Source organism: Nyctereutes procyonoides, unplaced genomic scaffold (assembly GCF_905146905.1).
Source record: "Nyctereutes procyonoides isolate TBG_1078 unplaced genomic scaffold, NYPRO_anot_genome, whole genome shotgun sequence".
In the NCBI taxonomy this organism is placed as follows: Eukaryota; Metazoa; Chordata; class Mammalia; order Carnivora; family Canidae; genus Nyctereutes; species Nyctereutes procyonoides.
The window spans coordinates 10,490,974-10,512,804 of NW_026575031.1; the positions used below are offsets into that span (position 1 = coordinate 10,490,974).

The 21,831-nt window shown below is 37.1% G+C and overlaps 1 protein-coding gene and 1 pseudogene across 3 annotated transcripts in view; one reads left to right on the forward strand and one right to left on the reverse strand.

Moving 5' to 3' along the window:
- The window catches only part of FRMD5 (FERM domain containing 5), a 312,961-nt gene that overhangs the window by 278,088 nt on the left and 13,042 nt on the right, over positions 1 to 21,831 (reverse strand). The window lies entirely within an intron of this gene.
- Positions 289 to 836, forward strand: LOC129504262 (60S ribosomal protein L17-like; annotated as a pseudogene).

The following is a 21,831-nucleotide window of genomic DNA, read 5'->3' on the forward strand; positions in this document are numbered from 1 at the left end:
CTTCTCCCTCTACCTGTGTCTCTGCTTCTCTCTGTATGCATCTCTCATGAATTAAAAAAAGAAAAGAAAAACAAATAAATAACAATCTTTAAAAAAAAAAAAGATAAAGAATGTTTCTATCACCTAAAAAAGTTGTCTTGTGTCTTTTTGTAGTTAATTCCTTCTCCACATCTATAGTTCCTGGTAACCACTGATGGGATTTCTGTCCATATATTTTTGCCTTTCCTGAACGTCATATAAAAGAATTATACTGCTCTTCTCCCGAGTGGCCTGCGGTGACCTCCAGAGATGGTTCGCTACTCGCTGGACCCAGAAAACCCTACAAAATCACGCAAATCGAGAGGTTCAAATCTTCATGTTCACTTTAAGAACACACGTGAAACTGCCCAGGCCATCAAGGGTATGCATATCCAAAAAGCCACCAAGTATCTGAAAGATGTCACTTTGCAGAAGCAGTGTGTGCCATTCCATCACTACAATGGTGGAGTTGGTAGGTGTGCACAGGCCAAACAGTGGGGCTGGACACAGGGTCAGGGGCCCAAGAAGAGTGAATTTTTACTGCACATGTTTAAAAATGCAGAAAGTAATGCTGAACTTAAGGATTTAGATGTAGATTCTCTGGTCAGTGAGCACATCCAGGTGAACAAAGCCTAAGATGCGACACAGAACTTACAGGGCTCATGGCTGGATTAACCCATACATGAGCTCTCCCTGCCACATTGAGATGATTCTTACTAAAAAAGAGCAGATTGTTCCTAAACCAGAAGAGGAGGTTGCATAGAAGAAAAAGATATCCCAGAAGAAACTGAAGAAACAAATTTATGGCCCGGGAGTAAATTCTGTATAGAATAAATGCAAATAAAAATTAAATTAAATTAAAAATTAAAAAGAATTATACTGCATGTAACCCTTTTGTATCTGGCTTCTTTCACTTAGCATAATACATTTTAGATTAACCCATGTTGTTGCATATGTCAATGGTTTGCTCCTTTTTATTGCTGAGTACTGTTCCATTTTATTGATGTATGATAATTTATCTTTTCATCAATTGATGGATATTTGGGTTGTCTCTTACAATACAGTTTTGAAACACAGAATTTATCAAAATAGTTACATTCTAAAAAATAAAAAATAAATTAAAAAATAAAAAAAAAATAGTTACATTCTACATTCTGGGAGCTAAAATGGTAGAAATCTTAGGGCAATAGAGGAAATAGTGTATTTTCCCTATCCTAAAACATTGTATTCTATTTTAAAAACTGATATATACTGAGATACATATATTTTCTTTTCAGTATCCCCTTTAGGTACATTGGTAAAAATAAAGACAATATTATTGATCCCTCCCAACAACACAAGAAAATCATGAGAAAATCTTCAGGGAAAAAAATTCAAGAAATATATACATACATTTTTGTTTCTCCTTTGCATAGCAATATCATGTAGTGTAATGCAATAAGAAGCAGAATGTTACTTCAGTGCCACCTCTTCTGTTATATCAACTAAGTTCCTAACTCAATAGCAATTCCAAAGCTGTTTCCGGTTTTCAACTTGTGGTAATTCATTCTCGGGAGAAAATCATTCTCTAAACCTATTTTCATGACTCTCAAGCTTTATAAACAATATGGCCAGAGGATGTTACAGTCAGTTCGTTTGGCCTCTGAGTATTAAAAGAGGCATACTTAACATACATATTTCAAAATGTTGAAGAAATATTGGTGCAGAAAAAAATCCCAACAATTCTATGTAAAACAGAATTCTAGCCCCAATTCCACTGATGGTGTTTGGGCCTAAAAGCTGACCTCTGTATCTTCATGGTATCTCCTCTGGTCACACTGGGGGGGAAAAAGGCATCCTTGCCACTACTTAGATTCTAGTATCTATTGTAAGGCTTCTGAGATTTTTCAAAATTATAGATTTGCTTAACTCTATTATTTTGTGGTCGCTTTACAAGCATATTTTCCAAGTACATGGATTCCAGTCAAAGACAGTGATAATTAACTGTAATTAAAAGTTAAAAATATTAAAATTCCCAGGCAATAAGGGTACATATTTATACCTATACTGAGGAAAGTCCATTCAGTTCACTTATAAATAGCTAGTATCACTGAAATACTATTCAGGATAAATTATGGAAATATTATCCAATATGTATAAGACAGAAGAAACTTAGATACTACAGCATACAATAAACCTCAAAAATGAAACCATAAACTTGGTCACATCAACATTTATTCTTTGAGGCAAAAAATTTTTCCTATTATGTTATAGTTCTACTGTAAAACAAAATATGTATATGGGAAGGAGTCATTGTGATTTATGAAAGCTACCCAGACCTTTAACAAACAAAATAACCTAAAGAATTGAAATTCACCTCCCTATCCCACAAGCTAGCATTTTTTATGTAGTCCCAAACCTAATATTCAAACCCCTTGTTTGCTTTGCTTCTTTAAGGACATGGGGAATTCAAAGGAGCAAAGAAAAGTAGGGACTCATAGTAGTAGCCAACAGTAGCAATATTAGAGACAGAAATCTTCAGTTTTATAAGAACAAAATTTCAACCTTCCAACAACCTGAAGGACCCAAAATCCAGAATGATGCTGGGAATGAATAAAGACATCTCCAAGAATTAGCATATCTGAGAACAGGATGAGATCCTGTTTTGTACATACAGCTGAACTTCTTGTCTTTAAATCTTAATATTTTACCACATTGCTATCTGTCCATCAAAATGAAATGGGACATTTACTTCTTCCTAAAGTTAAAAGCCAGTTTAAGCAAGGTAGGTAAGCTGAAGATGAAAGGTAAATTGAGGCAGTTACTAATACAAAAACATATTCTGAATGCATCCAAAAGTTAAAGGGCCCTGACAAAGGCAGAAATGATTTTATTAAAGATGACAAATTTACAAGTTTAAGTTTGGATTCAATGATTAATTTAAAAAAATTTTTTTTTATTTTTTTTTTATTTATTTATGATAGTCACAGAGAGAGAGAGAGGCAGAGACACAGGCAGAGGGAGAAGCAGGCTCCATGCACCGGAAGCCCGACGTGGGATTCGATCCCGGGTCTCCAGGATCGTGCCCTGGGCCAGAGGCAGGCGCCAAACCGCTGCGCCACCCAGGGATCCCCCAATGATTAATTTTATAAAAAAAAAAACAGTCATCTTAATAAAAGAGAAGAATAACTTGATATAAGGCATCATTTTATTTTATTTTTTTTAAGATTTTTATTTATTTATTCATAGAGACACACAGAGAGAGAGAGACAGGCAGAGGGAGAAGCAGGCTCCATGCAGGGAGCCCGACGTGGAACTCCATCCTGGGTCTCCAGGATCACACCCCAGGCTGCAGGCAGGGGCCAAACCGCTGCGCCACAGGGGCTGCCCAAGGCATCATTTTAAAAATATTTCAAGAAGTAAATTCTAAGGGTATTCTCAAACTAGGGCTCTCAGGACATTTAGAAATTAAAAACATCCGTTAAAATGACTATCTGCAAAGAGAATAATGGTGATAATCTATGAGGTATTTTCAATATTTCAAAGAGCCCAATGGAAATTCTACACTGAGTCTTAATGTTACTTTGTATTCAATTATTTCATAATATGATCAGAATTTCTCATTGAAATTTATATATGTCCTTCATTAATTAAAATGGGAAAGCTAATTAGAACTAAATATAGTATATTGGTTAAAAATCTTTTAGGAGTGTGACTGGGAGGCTCAGTCTGTTAAGCATCTGCCTTCCACTCAGGTCATGATCTCAGATTCCTGGGATAGAACCCAAGTTCTATCAGGTTCCTTGCTCAATGGGGAGTCTGCTTCTCCTTCTCCTTTTGTCCCTCTCCCTACTGATGTGTGCACTCTCTCTCTCAAAATCTTTTTTAAAAATCTTTTAAAAGCAATCCATGGGAGGAAAAATAATAAAGGAGTTCTATTTAACTGTCAGGTACAGCCTCTAAGTCTAATAATTGTCATAAAACTGGAGGAGAGAAAAACCCATATTTTTAACATTTTTAAATCCCTTCTAAACATCTAAGCAGAGGACCTGATAATCAAGAAATTCATAAAGGTTTAAATCATATCTAATGCAGTTTAAGAGCAGCTCACAGAGTTAATAATATTTCCCTGAGTCTTCCTGGAAGACAGAAGGATTTGAGAAGTAAAATTAAAATTGTGCATAACCATAATACCCAAAGAAAATCACCATGAAGATTTTGATGTATTACCTTCCGTAACAGACTGAATAAGTGCTCCCGCAAAGACATGGGGTCTAATTCCTGGGACCTCTAAATGACACCTTCTATAGATAAGGCTCTTTACATATGTGATTAAGATAAATTAAGTTCAGGGGCACCTGGGTGGCTCAGTCAGTTAAGCGTCTGCCTTCCACTCTGGTCGTGATCCCAGAGTCCTGGGATAGAGTCCTGGGATAGAGCCCTGCATCAGACTCCCCGCTCAGCAGGGAGTCTGATTCTCCCTCTCCCTCTGCCCCTGCTCCTGCTCTCTCACCCAAATAAATAAAATCTTTAAAAAAAAAGATAAATTATATTCAGGAGATTATTTTGAATTATCCAGTGGGTCCTAAATGTAATCAGAGGTATCCTTACAAAAGAGACGAGGTGGTGGGGCATCTGGGTGGCACAATGGGTTGAGAGATGGACTCCTGATTTATGCTCAGGTCATGATCTCAGCATCGTGACATTGCTAGAGTGGGGCTCCACGGTCAGTGTGAAGTCTGCTTAAGACTCTCTCCTTCTCGGGATCCCTGGGTGGCGTAGCAGTCTGGCGCCTGCCTTTGGCCCAGGGCGCGATCCTGGAGACCCGGGATCGAATCCCACATCGGGCTCCCGGTGCATGGAGCCTGCTTCTCCCTCTGCCTGTGTCTCTGCCTCTCTCTCTCTCTCTCTCTCTCTCTCTGTGACTATCATAAATAAATAAAAAATTTAAAAAAAAATATTAAAAAAAAAGACTCTCTCCTTCTCACTGACCCTCCTCCACCATGCTCACATACACATAATCTCAAAATAAATCTTAAAAAAAGAGAGGCAACGGAAGGTTACACACAGAAGAGGAGAAGGCAATGTGATAAGATTACAGTGATGCAGCCATAAGCCAAAGAGTGCCCGCAGCCATGAGAAGCTGGAAGAGGCAGGGAATAGATTCTACCCTAGAGCCTCTGGCGGGAGCACAAACATTCCATACATATCATTTATGTAATCAATCTTCTATTTTATATATGTTCATTTTTTTCATTATTATAAATAATGTTCTAAAAAACATCTTGAGGGCAGCCCAGATGGCTCAGTTGTCTAGCGCTGCCTTCACCCCAGGGTATGATACTGGAGACCCAGGATCAAATCCCACATCGGGCTCCTTGCATGGAGCCTGCTTCTCCTTCTGCCTGTGTCTCTGTCACACTCTCTCTCTCTCATAAATAAATGAATAAAATCTTTTTAAAAATAAAATAAAAATAAAAAACATATTGATATAAAAATTATTTTCTTGTATTTTTCATCATTACCTTAAGAGAAGGTTCTGGGACTGAACTTGCCGATCTTCTCAGAAAGACAATACCAGGGGCACCTGGGTGGCTTAGTGATTGAGCATCTGCCTTTGGCTCAGGTCATAATCTCGGGGTCCTGGGATCAAGTTCCGCATCAGGCTCCCTGCAAGAAGCCTGCTTCTCCCTCTGCCTATGTCTCTGCCTCTCTCTCTAGGTCAATCATGAATAAATAAAACTGAGAATTTTTTTTGGTTTTCGCTAGCCTAAAATCATAAAACCCGGCATCTCATTTTAACTTATATTTTCTTGCTTACCAAGGAAGGTGAAGTAAAATTGTCACTTCTAATTGTATTGTCCATTTGGGGGCACTATTCTCATTGAGCAATTGGATCCTTTTTTAATGTTTATATAAGGAGTTTTTATTATTATTCCTAAGGATATTAATCTTTTGCCATATTAGCTGCAATTTTTTCTTCTAAATTTTCGCTTGCCTTCCAGCTTTTGTTTTTGATGTATTGACACGAAATTTTTAATTTTCATGTGATAGATACATCTTTTGATCTTTTCCTTTTTGATTTCTTCCATCATCTTTATGCTTAAAAAGTTCTCCGTATGCAAAGATTAAATAAATACTTCTACTTTCTTCTAGTGACTCTTCTTACTGCTTAGTTAGAAATTAAGGTTTATCCAAAGTGAGAAATCGTCTAAGTTTGTTTTTTATTTAAATTCGGTCAATATTTCTGGAAGTCAGTAAGTCATTCCAACTAAACCAAATGGTGATACATTTAATATCTCCCAGCATCTTTCAATGCAAATAATTCATTAGTAATTTTTTTCTAAGAAACCTGTCTTTATCAACTGGACTTTTCAATATGGTAATAATAGTACACAAAAGGGCCAATAGGTTCCACCACCAAGCAACCAGTATTGGCCTAGAGCCCCAGGTTAAGAAAAACGTTCAGCAGAGAGAAGAAGAGTACCTACATCACTGATCATAGTCCAGGATAGGGAGTACAGCAGCAATGGTCTCTCTTCCCTAGCACTTGGATCCTGGTGGCCTTGACTTTATTCTGTACTTGGCCTAATGCCTGTCACATAAAAGATACTCAATAAATATTTTTGGGATGACTGAATGAAGTCCATTCCAAGGCCCCTCTCTCTGAAGCATTCTAAGCACTTTAATGAGGCATTTCATTAATAGAATTTAACTTCAAATTTGTTGTAGAGCCACCAAGGGAAAGTCTGTTCAACAAAGCAGAACACTGATTCTATGTATCCCCTAAGACACACTGAGGATAATAAATCAATTAACAGTATAATCTTCTAATCAAGGAAAGCATCTAGAAACTTTCTTACCAGCCAATAAATAGATAAGCAACCCTTCACTGAAAAAGGAGGATAATTTATTTAACTGTTAGGACAACTGTTAGAGTAGATCAAACTGTCTGCATTTAGGAGGCACACGTCTCATATCAAGATAACGAAAACAGAACAGAATAGGCCATGACAAAGTTTATACAGCAGCTTCAACTAAGTTTCATGCTTTCCAAGTGATTTCTCAATTAAAAGAAAAGTAATTTTGTCATGTAGTCAATACCAACTTTTTCTTAATCTCTAAAATTTTAAAGTCAGACTAGACTATGTATGAGGATCCTTCTGAATTTAAAATTCTTTCACATACATAAGATCACCCATTTGATTAAGTTCCCACAAGCATTAGTGGGAGAATCATGCATATAGACCTGCTTACCAACTTGCCAAATTAAAATTAATTTTATAATTCTTGTCTCTGATTCCTGTGTGTTAGAGCTGATTTTATTTTTGGTGGCAAACACACTGAAACTATAATAGAAATGACAAGAACAGTTATTTGGTATACAAAAATTTTTACAGCTCCACTATCTGAAAGTAAACATAAATTGTATCTTCACTGCCCAATCAGAATCCGAGAATCAATTTAAATGTATTTTGGAGGTAAGATGTAAAATTGTAGACGCAATTTTGCTTGCAGGCTGGGGCAATGCAAAGAGAATTGGAGTTCACTGCTTTTCCTCAGATACTTCATTTTTGATAGTTCAGATTTTACTTTAACTCCACCTCTCCCCATCCTTTCTCTTCTGATTGTCTCCTAGGTGCAGATCTTAATGCCCTAGTTCCTCTTCCACCAAGCGGACTAAATAAGTGTTATTCTATCTGTATCCCTCACCTGCTGCTACAAGCTTCCTTCACTTCAAAGGGTTCTTCCCTCCCTGTTGTTCCCTGATCGATATCATTGCAGAATCACCTAGGCTACTCCTCCCCATTGCTTACTACTTCAAATTGCTCTATTTGATCTTTCCTGTGCTTGTGTGCAATCACTGGCCTCAGAGAGCTCACATGGAAAATGCATGAGCCCTGAATAAGACAACTTTAATTTTATTCAATAGAAACCAAAAGTATAAAACTTAAGCAGCTCTTAATGAAATGCTTATTTCTGGCTCCTGTATTACACTTGGATTTACTCTCTTCGTCTCCATTTACTCCTGGCTTCCTGGAAGGCTTAAATTATCTTTTATTCTCACCTTGCATGTAATCCTTCAGGATAGTCTACATCCACTGTTTTCCATAGGAAAATATGAAACAGTCCCCTGGATTCTCCTCCATTCTTCCAGAATTTAACACGAAGATTATCTTTAACCAAACAATTCCTTTGGAATTGGAATCCCCCAAAAAATATTTTGAGAAGGGAAAAACCCCTTTTTTTAAACTCTGTGACCTAAAATCACCAGGTAGAAGGGAAAAGTTGAGAGAAGTTCCTAAGAAAACAGTCGACAGGAGAGAGAAAGGCTCCCAGAGAGCTGTTGAGAACAGTTATCCTGAAAATATTCAAACACGTCTCTCTTCCTGGAAATGCAAGTAGAACGGGAATCTACACCAGGACCTGTGGGTTGGGTTTGACAGGTGCTTACTTGGTAGCAGCATACTTCTGGGATCCCAGGCTTGAATGGCACTCATCAAAATAGATGAGCACCAATATGACACAATGACAAAATGGCGAATTTTTAAAGCAAATATGATGGCTATGTTTATACAATTTCTGAATATTTTAAACGTGGTACCCTAGGTATTTCCCTATTTAGATACAGAACTACTAAAACCCCTTTTCCTGTTATAGAAAAAAAAAAACACTTTATTACTGAAACACATGCAGAGGTAGAATATAATATTTAGCCTTTGCATATTGCCTTGGATATAACAGCTACATACTCCCTTTATTCTTTTTTTTTAAGATTTTATTTATTTATTCATGAGACAGAGAGAGAGAGAGAGAGAGAGAGAGAGAGAGAGACAGACAGACATAGGCAGAGGGAGAAGCAGGCCCCTTGCAGGGAGCCCAACCCAGGACTCAATCCTGGGTCTCCAGGATCAGGCCCTGGGCCGAAGGCAGGTGCTAAACCGCTGAGCCACCCAGACTGCCCATACTCCCTTTATTCTTGGAAAGAAGATAGTATAGCATGTTAACTATTCCTCCTGATTTTTAAATATTACTTTTCAGGCTTTTCTTCTCAAATATAATTTCTCAAAACTTCCCATTTTTAAACAACTGAGTATTCATATAAAAGTATTTTTTAAATATTTTCAGATATCTCTTTGAACATGGAAAGAAATCTCCATTTTCCCAAGATTTTGCCCTTTCTATAGTTGGGAATCCATATGCTTACACCATTAGTGTTTTTGGTTCCATTAGCATTTCCGGGGCCAGGGCCTCTTCCAAACAAAGCAGGCTGTGTCTTCTCTGATGGGGTTTTTGCCCTTGGATAAACCTCTGGCTTTTGTCTGCTACTCCAGAAAGGGTTACCTTGCCTAGCTGCTTATACTACAACATCAATAACTTGAAAACTCTAGGTTGAATTATGTATTACTTTAACTTATATACACTGTATTCACTTAATAGGATTTGCTATAGATTTCTGTAAATTGCTCATTTAAAATACTATTTATAATCAATTTTTTTGAAAACCATCTACTCTGTGACTTAAGATATACCTATAATGTTTCTCTAACTGCTAATGCCTATGCTTGATATGTTTATTTATTTTTTTTTTTTTTTTATGCTTGATATGTTTAAACACACACGATGTTTGTGTGTCTACAGTCCTCTGGCTTGGTGACAAGTATATGCCTACAAGCAAGCATTTTTTTAAGAGCCCACAATGATGCCCTAGAGTACTAAGCAAAAGAACCTATTCGTCTGAAAGTATGTTAGTGCACACAAAAAAAGGTGTAAAAAGTGCATTTTTGTGTAAAATATCTGAATACAAAATACACTGTTATCACAAAATGGTACAAATTATAGAATATGATTTAAGATTAGGTTACTGAAAAATATGAAAGCCATCCTATAATGCCCACTATAATTAAGTCTAATAATTGATATTTTAGAGAAGTCATTCTATTTCCAGCCAAATCACTGATCAAGCTGTTCAAACTGCCCAGTTTTACTCGTTATGAAGATCTCTCATCTATTTAGTATTCAGTACTAAGTTTCAGTTATAATTGCAAGGCTATTTGTAGGAAACCAACATTTTTGCTTTGGTTTTGCTTTTAAAGATTGTATTTATTTATTTGAGACAGAAAGAGAGAGCACAAGCGGGGGTGGGAGGGGCAGGAGAAGCAGACTCCCCAAGCTGCTGGGAGCCTGACGCCAGGCTCTATCCCAGGACCCTCAAATCATGACTTGAGCCAAAGGCAGATGTTTAACTGATTGAGCCACCCAGGTGCCCCTGTTTTTGTTTATAATACATCAATACTATGGAGTACAAAATAATGCATAGTGAGAATGCTAACCCTATAGTATTTTTAGAAATCTATTTTTCTAGGCCAAGATATGATTTTCTCTTAGAAAATTATTAAAGTACATGCCGACCTTTGAATTCCCAATGAGTAACTCAACTGGCACAGGCACCTTTATCCACTGCATTCCAGGCTCTGTCTTCCCACCTATCTAATAAAAAATTGCTGTGAAGAAAATGACCCTACTAGAATGTATCCTTAAATAACCATATGCTAGCTTTTAACATAGTACCCCTATAAGTCATTTCTATTTAACTACACAAACAACATGATTCTAAAATTAAAAGTATAACATAATTTGCAGTCATTCTAAATAAATTCTAAATAAACGACAGACACACTGGTATTTCCTTTGTTTTAAATCAGAATTAAATTCAGTGACTTTTTAAAAACTAGCCTCTAGAGGCACTTGGCTGGCTCTACCAGTAGAGCATCTGACTCTAGATCTTGGGGTGGTGAGTTCAAATCCCACATTGGGTGTAGAGTTTCCTTTTTTTTAAGATTTAATTTATTTATTCATGAGACACATAGAGAGGCAGAGACATAGGCAGAGGGAGAAGCAGGCTCCTCGCGGGCAGCCCAGTGCGGGACTTGGTCCTGGACCCTGGGATCACGCTCTGAGCCAGAGGCAGATGCTCAGCCTCTAAGCCACCCAGTCATCCCTAGAGCTTACTTTAAAAAAAAAAAAAAAAACAAAAAACAAAAAAAAAACTAGCCTCTAATTTTTTAAAATGAGATGTTATTTTTAAAACATAACTCCAGATGATACAGTCTAACAAAAAAGCATAAATCGATCTCCTAAGAATAAACAGTACTTTATGCTACATATGACTTCTCCAAAATACCCCTTCAACTCAGTCATATTTAAAATACATAAGCTTATTTTTTTTCAATTAACCTGAATTAAAAGAGGTTGATAAGACAGATGGTGACCACTGGAAATGTCTTTGAAAACCTTTAGATAAAAAATGTTCTCTCTTAACCAAGATGAAAAAGAAATAACACTAAAATTGACAATCTCATCAGCTTTAGGTATCAGAAAAAGAAGATTCTTCCATTTTACCAACAGAGAAGAAATACTTGTTTTCCATATCTACAGTTTCTAAAAACTGACAAAGATCCTTAACTCCATCTCGGGCACAGGAGCCAGATCAGCAAATGAAATCTCCTTTTGTCTGTCAGTACTGGGGGAGTTGAAGTATAATGACTGTACCATTTGTGTCCACAAAGCATATCTTGATAGGGTATCATGAACTCCTACTGACCAACAAATGGGGTTGACCAAGGTAAAGGCATAATAGGTATCAAACCCATCTAAAGGAAGCAGAGGACAATAAAAGGCAGGAGGCAAGAAACTCACCTACAAGGAAGAGAAATGCAACGTCAAATAAGAAAACCTACATGCAACTTATAAGTTTAATGCTTCCTCCAGGCTTGTCAAGCTAAATATCTGTACAAAATAAAAACCAACTCCTCTTTTCCTAAGAGGAAACTAACAGAGTACTCTCTTCTAATGGATGGAAGTGGAAAAAATGTCATCTATTTGAAAGAAAAAGAAGACTAAGGATGGGGCAAAACTTCCTCCTAAAACTAGAGACATGGAATAGAGGCCAGTAAATTGCGGCCAAATAGAAGAAAAAACTTTTTAAAACCCTGTATATCATAATTCCAAAGGTTATTAATAATAAAGACTATAGCTGAATAACACTTTAAAAGATACAAAGTGAAGGGTGCCTGGCTGGCTCAGTCAGTAGAGCATGTGACTCTTGATCTCAGGGTTGTACATTTGAGCTTCACACTGGGTGTAGAGATTACTTTAAAAAAAATTAAAAATAAAGTTTACAAAGGACTTTATTTTCTCATTTCCTCTCTTCATATGATTCTGAGAGGTAGACTGAGCAGATATCACTATCTTTTTCCAATTGATTGTTTTTTAAAAAATGATAAAGTCATAGAAGTAAAGTGACTCATTCAAGGTTACATAGGTAGTGTGAAGCAGAGTCAAGATTGACGTAGTTCTCCTGAGTCCAAAGAGGACATTTCTTCCACTATACCATTATTAAATAAGACTATTCAAATCCACCGAAAGCATTCTAATAAGATTCTGCTCGATCTAACCATGCACTGCCTAGTCATTGGTCCTGCAGCCAATCTCAGAATTACCAATATAGTACCGCTTTCACACTCTAGTAATTTCTAGAAAAACTTCAATAAAGGAAGGATTTCAGAACCAAATACTTCTTACAAAATATAACTTATTCTAACCATTAAAATTGTGCCTAATGAATTCAATTTTACCCTTTCAACATTGATAAGCCACTGCTGGTGTTTGTCAAAACTGATAACAAAATATAATGTCTGTTTCCCCATGGCAAATCCTTACTTGTTTCCTTGCCTATTTCCATAATGTATTGTCATTTATAACCTCTGACAGTTGTGCCACATTTTTTTTACACTACTTACAAACCCAAGCACAGTAATTTTAAAAGGCTTTGTGCTAGAAACTGGTTTCTTTAAAAAAATAACCCCCACTTTCTTAGTGCAGATAACTCACAAGAGTATTTAGTTTCTAGTGCTATTTTTCAGTATAAAAGAAACTTTTTTAAAAATTTAGGAGTTTATCATATCTTGTGATCTAATTGTTCCATGAGCCAATAAGTATTACCATTTTAACATTATGACAAGAGAATACTACATAGAAAAAAAAAGCACTGGAGTATCAGCCTACTCCAGACTAACTATATGACCTTAAGTAAGTCAATTTACCTCTCTGGGTTTCAGGTTTGTCCACTAAAAAGAAGAGTGAGTTCAGTAGCTTTCAAACATTTGCTTAACAGAGGCATCTTTTTTTCTAGTAATACATTACATGGATTCAATGGTACTAAGGTATCATTTCCATCCCCTGCCCCCAGCCTAGATATGTAGACACCTGCAGGAACCAGTGCAGCTGGAATATTCCCCACCTAGTTTGCTAAAAGTATGCCCCACTCCCTGCATCTTGGCTTCGGCAGGAGTTTTCCCTGGTGGCTGCAGGTAGCCTCCCACAGTGGACCAGCTTGGATTTTCCTGACACCAAGCAAACTGCCTCTGCATTCTCCTGCAAATCCACCCCATTCAACATGCCCTTGTCAGGAGAACATCCAAAGCGGTGCCACATGCCTAGCAGTGTGCAAGCAGCCCTGACAGGGGCCAGCGCCACTCCCGCGTGATTCCTGCCCTGGAGAGAGGAGAAGATAACCACACACACCAATCCAATTATGGCACCAGCAGTGGTCTGAGGGCAGACATCTGGCCTGACTACAGGCCCCACTCACCAGTGAAAGCTTTTTAGGAGACAACACAGGGAGAGTACCCTGCAGTTTGGAATGACCACAGCTCTGGCAAACACCTGCTCTAACTTAATTCAAGTAATCAGTAAAGGGATTCACAAAATAAAAGGTGAAGTATGACACCATATACTTAAAACAAGGAGGGGAGAAGAGTAAACATGTAATGCTTTTAGGATGAGTTCGAACTTAAGTGACCATTAACTTAATACAGACTGCTATATGCATGCTCTATATAAACCTAATGGTGACCATAAATCAAAAACTGATGATAGTCAAAAAATAAAAAGAATCCAAATATATCACTAAAGAAACCCAGAAAATCATGAGAACACAGAGCAAGAGAAGATTCATATATGGTATTTAAGAAATAAAAAGATAAAGAAAAAAGAGACAAAAACAATACATATATATACATATGCATATATATATATGACGACTACCCTACGTCATACACAAAAAATACCTCAAAGTGGACCAGAGACCTAAATTTAAGAGCTAACACTACAAAACTTTTAGAAGAAAATACAGAAGTAAATCTTCTTAACCTTAGTCAGTGATTTCCTAGATAAGACACAAAAGTACAAGCAATAAAAAAGAAGATTGCTAAGTCGGACTGCATTATTTTAAAATCTATTGTACTTCAAAAGACAGCATCAAAAAGATGAAAAGACAACCTACAGATCAGGAGAAAATATATGTAAACCATCTACCTGGTTATATAATATAATGTAGAATATATAATGAGCTCTTACAACTCAATAACAAAAAGACAACCCATTTTAAAAATAGGCAAATAATTTGAATAGATATTTCTCAGAAAAAGACATCCAAGTAGCTAATAAGCACATGAAAAGATGTTCAACATCTTTAGTCATTAGGAAAATGCAAATCAAAACCAAAATGAGCCAACAACATCTTTCTAGATAGGTCTCCTGAGGCAAGGGAAATAAAAGCAAAAATAAACTCTTGAGACTACAGCAAAATAAAAGGCTTCTGCATAGCAAAGGAAACAACCGACAAAATTAAAAGACAACCTACTGAATGGGAGAAGAAATTTCAAATGACATATCCAATAAAGGGTTAGTATCCAAAATATATAAAGAACTTCCACAATTCAACACTCAAAAAATAATCTAATTTAAAAATAAACAAAAGACATGAATAGACATTTCTCCAAAGAAAACATGTGACACATAAAAAAATGCTTATCATTTATCATCAGTGAAATATAAATCAAAATCACAAAGATATATCACTTCACATGTGTCAGAATGGTTAAAATCAACTATACAAGAAAGTGTTGATGAAGATGTGGAGAAAAAGGAACCCTCAGGCACTTTTGGTGGGAACACAAACTGGTGTAGCTGCTGTGGAAGACAGTCTGGAGGTTCCTCAAAAAATTAAAAATAGAACTAACCTACAATCCAGTAATTGCACTACTGAATATTTACCCAAAGAAAACAAAAACACTAATATGAAGGGATACATGCACCCCATATTTATTGCAGCATTATTTACAATAGCCAAATTATGGAAGCAGCCCAAGTGTCCAACAATTGATGAACAAAGATGTGGTACCTGTATACAATGGAATATTATTCAACCATAAAGAAATTCTGCCATTTGGAGCAACATGGACGGACCCAGAGAGCATAATGCTAAGCAAAGTAAGCCAGTCAAAGAAAGACATACCATATGATTGCACTCTATGTTGAATTTAAAAAACTAAACAAGTGAACAGAGGCAAAACACACACACACACACACAAAATAGACTCTTAACTACAGAGAACAAATGGGTACCAGAAGGGAGGTAGGTGGAGGAATGAGTAAAAGAGGCGAAAGGGATTAAGAGTACACTAATCATGATGAGCAATGAGTAATATACAGAATTGTTGAATCACTATATTATACACCTGAAATTACTATAAAACTGTATGTTAACCACACAAGTTAAAATAAAATTAAAATAGGAAAAAAAACCCACAATGATATACTACTTCACACCCACAAAATGGCTATAATCAAAAAGACAATAGTGAGGATTGGCAAAGATGTGGAAAATTGGAGCCCTCATGCAGCCACTTCAGAAAACTGGCAATTCCTCGAACATTAAACATCAGGTTACCATATGACCCAGCAATTCCACTCCTAGGTATCTATCCAAGAGAAATAAAAACATATTTCCATACAAAAACTCATATACATGTGTTATACACCTGAAATATAATACTGTATGGCAACTATACTTCAGTTAAAAAGAAAAGTGTATAGGACTGTCACAGCATATCCAAAAGAAATGAAAATATACATCCACACAAAAATTTGTACATAAATGATAAGAGCTTTATCTATAATAGACAAAAAGTGGAACATATATCTCCACTGATGAATAGATAAACAAAATGTGATGAATCCATACTACAATAAATTATTTAGCAATAAAAAAGAATGAAGTACTAATATAAGTTACTACTTGGATGATGCCCAAAAATATTATGCTAAGTGAAAGAAGTCAGTTACAAAAGGCCATGTATTATATGATACCATTTATTTGAAATGTTAATAATAGGCAAATCTATAGAGATGGAAAGTAGATTAGTGTTTGCCTAGGGCAGAGAATTGGGGAGGAGGGGAGACAGGAAATAGGAGTGATTGCTAACGGGTACAAAGTCTCTTTTTTGGGGTGATATAAATGTTCTAAAATTAGATTATGTTGATGATGGCCCAACTCCATAAATATGCTAAAAACTGTTGAATTGTACACCCTAAACAGATGAACTTTATGATATGTAATTTGTAGCTCAAAAATGCATTATGCTAAATGAAAGAAGCCAGATTCAAAAGATTACATATTCTATGATTCTATTTATAGGACATTGTGGAAAAAGCAAAACTATAAGGAGAGAAATCAGGTTAGCTGATAGACACTCAGAAATTGAGAGGAAACTGACTATAGAGAGGTACCAGGGAACTTTATGGAATGTTGGAAATATTATATATATGATGATTATACAAATTGTATGTATTTGTCAAAATTCAAAGAGCTATACAGCTATAAAAGAGTGAATTTTAGGAGCACCTGGGTGGCTCAGTCACTGGAGCACACAAGTCTTGACCTCGGGGTCAGGAGTTCAAGCCCCATATTGGGTGTAGAGTTTACCTTAAAAAGAGTGAATTTTACTCCATATATTATACCCCAATAAACTTGACTTTTAAAAAGCCAAGTTTAGGGATGCCTGGGTGGCTCAGAGGTTGAGCATTTTGCCTTTGACTCAGGGCGTGATCCTGGGATCAAGTCCCACATTGGGCTTCCTGCATGGAGCCTGCTTCTCCCTCTGCCTGTGTCTCTGTCTCTCACAAAAAAATAAAATCTTAAAAAAAAAAAAAAGCCAAGTTTATATTGTAGGAGATGCAGAAAACAGTATTTGGAAACTTGAGAGAAAAAGAATAGTGAAAATGTCTACAATGTATTAGAATTCACTCTGGAGTTCTATAACATATGTGGTGTATGCCTCCTACAGATGGCATCAATATTACATAACACTGCCTATGACAAAATGGTAATGCAGTGGTAACATATATGAGAACTATGCAGAATTTGAGATCAAAATTTAAAAAAAGAAGGGAGGTCTCCCTCCAAAAGACAATGTAATAAAAGTCAACATGAATTAATGAAAGTTATCTGGCCAAATCCACTATCATTTACTCAAGACAAGAGACAATTATCTCAAACTGACACTGAATAACTATCCGAACTATAAAATTAACTCTGGCATTTAAAGTAGTTTGAAGGGTGCCTAGGTGGCTCAGTCAGTTAAGTATCCGCCTTCAGCTCAGGTCATGATCTCAGAGTCCTAGGATCAAGCCCTATGTCAGGCTCCCTGCTCAGTGTAGAGCCTGCTTTTGCTTCTCCTGCTCCCTCTGTCCCTCCTCCCACCATGTTTTCTCTCTCTCTCTCTCTCATTCAATTCAAATAACTAAATAAAATCTTTGAAAAAAAATAGTCTGAAAAACACTCAAGTGCAGTTAAAGTAAGCAGAATGTATCCTCTAGACTGGGTCATATTTTAAAAGAAATATTAAAATTGTACTATTAACATATATACAATAATCTACATGAAGTGGGGGAAGGGCTAAAGGAAAGACTTCATCAGCATTTAGAAATTACTAATCAAAGAAGATACAAGAATCCATTTTTCTAGATACATAATCACTAGGCCTGTACTATGAAAAAAAAAAACATGGTTTATATGGCTTTTACACAACCTAGAAGAATACTCCTCAAAAACATTTGCCGTCCAAAACGGCTTTTAAGGGGCACCTGGGTGGCTCAGTCGGTTAAGTGTCTGCCTTCAACTCAGGTCATGATCCTGGAGTCCCAGGATCGAGCCCAATGTTGGGCTCCCTGCTCAGGGATGAGTCAGTTTTTCCCTCTCCCTATGCCCCCCTTGTTAGTGTTTTCTCTCACTTTCTCTCTCTCAAATATTTTTTAAAAATGGCTTTCAAATTTGTGTTTCGTAAGTCTCTGATCCCGAAGAAGTGCCTACAATAGCAGAAACTAGTATTCACTACCCTACTATCATTAACACAGATTCTAAATTACAAAAGAAAAAAAGAAGGAAAGCTCTTATGATTTTTTATTAGCATGAGTCAATCCCCCATAATTTGATCTGTGTGGAACCAGTAAAGCTATATTTTGTATTCTACAAAACTAAGAGAACACAGACTTTAGTAGTCACAAAGATTTGCCTTGACATCTTTCTTTAAAAGGAATATTTACATTTGTAGAGAATATCCTTCACAGAAGCAACACACAGAAAAACACTATTGAGCCCTGGACAAATTTCTTGGGAACTGGAGAATGTTTGTGCTAAAAGAGACTGGAAGGGTCTCTTTTTGAGTCTCCTCACTTTGTAGATGAAAGGTTAAATTACCTGCTCAAGGCCTCAAAGTTAATCAGCCAAGAGAGTCAGGCATTTCATACAAGTCTCCTGACTCCCCCAAGTCAATGTTTTCCCCTTTGGACTACACTGTCAGCTTCATCAGAGAGCAATGAGTAGGAACAACAACAAGGTCACAGTTTGAATCCTAGCTCTCCCCCCACCCCCACTTAGCTGTGTGACATTAGACAAATTATTTAACATCTCTAAGCCTTATTGTATTCATCTAGAATTAGGGACAATAATATTTTCCATTAAACAGTAGGATTAAATGAAGGACACACATAAAGTGCTTATCACAGAGCCCAGAACACAGTAAGCACTAAGTTTTTAAATGGCTCAATTAACATATTAAATTAAATATGTAATATGGACATTACACCAAATAACTCTCTAAAACACAACAATGGCATGTTATGATATGCATAATTTGTCAGTACATTCATTTTAATTGTAATTAATTACATCAGAGAAACCTTAGGAGCAGAGAATCACAGAAAAAAATAAACATGCAAAAAATAAAAATAAAAAACCTACCAAGATATTTTTTCCAAGATATTTTTAAACTCTTATCTTACCTCTTAGAATAGAATTGACTTTGAGTATCTTCTATTTATCTTTCTTCTATTTATCTACTTATAAATAATTCTACAAAATTTTGAAAGTTAACTGGAGCCTAATCAGTGAGAAAACTTTCTATAGTCATTCTGAACCATAAATCCTAAATAATAAATGTATTTGCTCAGGAAAACTAATTTAATCACCATTTTAAGATTTTTATAATTACAGACTCACAAGAGGTTGTGAAAACACTATGAAAGATGGGGATCCCTGGGTGGCTCAGCGGTTTAGCACCTGCCTTTGGCCCGGGATCGAGTCCCATGTCGGGCTCCCTGCATGGAGCCTGTGTCTGTCTGTCTTTCATGAATAAATAAAATCTTTAAAAAAAAAAAAAAAAACCACTATGAAAGATGTCCCATATATCCTTCACCCAGCTTCCCCCAAGGGTAACTTCTTATACAACTATGGTATATTATCAAAACCAGGAAATTGACATATGAATTAAGATAATTTCTATCAGGGCAGCCCCGGTGGCACAGCGGTTTGGCGCCGCCTGCAGCCCGGGGTGTGATCCTGGAGACCCGGGATCGAGTCCCACGTCAGGCTCCCTGCATGGAGCCTGCTTCTCCCTCTGCCTGTGTTTCTGCCTCTCTCTCTCTGTGTCTATGAATAAATAAATAAAATCTTTAAAAAAAATAAGATAATTTCTATCATAAGATTACTTTTTCTCAAAAAATGATTTTATTAAGTAATCTCTATAACAAACGTGAGGCTCAAACTCACAACCCTGAGATCGAGAGTCATGCTCTACCAACTGAGCCAGCCAGGCACCCCTGGATTACTGTTTTAAAGTGTACAATGCTGTGGATTTTAGTATAATCCTAGAACCGTGCAACTACCACCACTAATTAACCACCTTCTAAAGTACCATAATATCACTCTAAAGACCAGAAAATCTGATGTTCATTTTTTAAATCTATTTAGCTCAAGTCAGAGGTAACTTTATATTTGTATTATTAACAATACTCTTGGGAAGCCTGGATGGTTCAGCGGTTGAGCGCCTGCCTTCAGCTCAGGGCCTGATATCAGGATCTGGGATAGAGTCCCACATCAGGCTCCCTGAGAGGATCCTGCTTCTCTCTCAGCCTGTGTCTCTGCCTCACTCTCTCATGAATAAATCAATCTTTAAAAACAAAAACAAAAAACCCAATCCTCTTTATCAGAGCTAACATTTTCATTCATACACATCTACAATCAACATTTATTGAGCCCCTAGGTGAGACCTTAGATACTAACTGTACAAAGATGCAATCTCTGCCCCTCAAACAGTTGTCTATTGAGAGGCAGATATGTGAGTAAATATTCACAAGTGAATGTGGTAAATGCTATAATAAGGCCCCCCAAAGCATAGCCCAACACTGGGGAGGAAGTCTACCTTGGAGGGATCCCTGGGTGGCGCAGCAGTTTAGTGCCTGCCTTTGGCCCAGGGCGCGATCCTGGAGACCCAGGATCGAATCCCACGTCAGGCTCCCTATATGGAGCCTGCTTCTCCCTCTGTCTGTGTCTCTGCCTGCCTCTCTCTCTGTGTGTGACTATCATGAATAAATAAATAAAATCTTTAAAAAAAAGAAAAGAAGTCTACCTTGGGAATAAGGTGATGAGAAGCTGATGATCCACGAAGTGGGATCAAATGCTTATGGAGGAGACAGGAGACAAGTCTCAGAAGCAAGGCAGCAAAGGTAATAGAAGGGCATCTATGACGTGCTTAAAGGCTATTATGCAGCAGGTAATGGGGGACTCTTGAAGGATTTTAAAAAGAGAAAATGCATGCATTTTGGAAGCATGTAAAAGATAGGAATGAGACTACCGCTCCACAGGAAAGTAAAACCTAGATCACTGGGATCCTATATCTGGCAAGCAACAAATGGAGAACCAGAGAAGACAGATTTAGGGGACTCTGATTCCTCCCATCACTGAGGCTAAAATCAGAAGAGGAAGACTGAATTCAGCAAGATCCCTATCATAGCTCAAAAACATCTGAGCTCTTATGGCTTCTTGGAAGTTCCAATTTCATCCCGCTGAAAGAATGAGGAGTGGATTGAGGTTGGCCTGCTCCAATAAGATCCTGCTGGTCATTAAAATATTTCTCTACCAGTTGGCAAATAGCCACCACCCTAAGAGGCCTCTCCCTCTTCCCTGGGAACACCCTGAACCCCACTTCCCATGATTCAACATAATAGTGTCTGGCCCAGCACAGGGCCCCAGACTCCATTCTACTGTGTTCTGGGAGAATCTCGGTTAGGGAGGTATCCACTGTGACTCATTGATTACTGAGCTTTTTATTATTATTATTATTAAGTAACCTCCAACTTATGACCCTCCCCCCCATCTCAAGAGTCACATGCTCCACTGACTGAGCTAGCCAGGTGCCCCAATCATTGAGTATTTTAAATATTACCCCCACATGGGAGCCATCCGCAGAAAGCTCCTTTAAACCATTAAACCTCTCCTATCACACAGCTGCAACAACAAAAAAAGATTTCAAATATTCTTTCATTTCCCAACAGGCTTCTCCAGATTCTCCCTCTAGATTTTAAGTATTTCTGCTTAGAGCTCATCTTGCTCCATCCCAACGCTTTCTCTGGTTTTCATCTTTTCTCCCT